This window comes from Psammomys obesus, unplaced genomic scaffold (assembly GCF_907164565.1).
Source record: "Psammomys obesus unplaced genomic scaffold, mPsaObe1.curated_primary_1811, whole genome shotgun sequence".
Taxonomy (NCBI): Eukaryota; Metazoa; Chordata; class Mammalia; order Rodentia; family Muridae; genus Psammomys; species Psammomys obesus.
Window position 1 is genome coordinate 3,363,880 of NW_026596134.1, and position 570 is coordinate 3,364,449.

Sequence of the window (570 nt, forward strand, 5' to 3'; positions counted from 1 at the left end):
CCCATCCAGGGACTTGTCGGTGTCATCTAATGAGAAGATCGTAAAACTGCAGAGAGCTGAAGTCACTGAGGGCCTGGGGAGCCTTGCTCCTGGCTTTTATGTTCTCTAGAGTCTCAGACACCACATACTGCTGACATCACAACATCGTTCTATCTACCGATCTATAGTAGCCCCAGAATGACACACTTTGGATCAAGGTCAGAGGCTTGGCTCCAAGAATTCCATTTTCCCCTTGGTAGGCTACTCACAGAAGTCCCTTGCCCAAAGTGGCAGGGTGACTACTTTTCTACTAACTTGCCTTCCTAGCTCCTAAAGGGCGTCCTAAGGAGAGGTCAGTTTTGAGTCAGGGTCCTTGGTTCAAGCACTCCCTAGCCCCCATGACACTCTGATTGGCATTCCTAAGAAGGGTCCATGACCTTGAGGTGGGACTGGGGTAATGAATGGGGAGAAGAAACACACCAGTCCTGTACCCACAAAGCTGGGCCTGAAAAACAAAATTCTGCTTTGGGAGCAATGGATGAACAGATGGCCCTTCCCTGCTCCTGCCAGGGGAGACAAGGCCTTCCATAG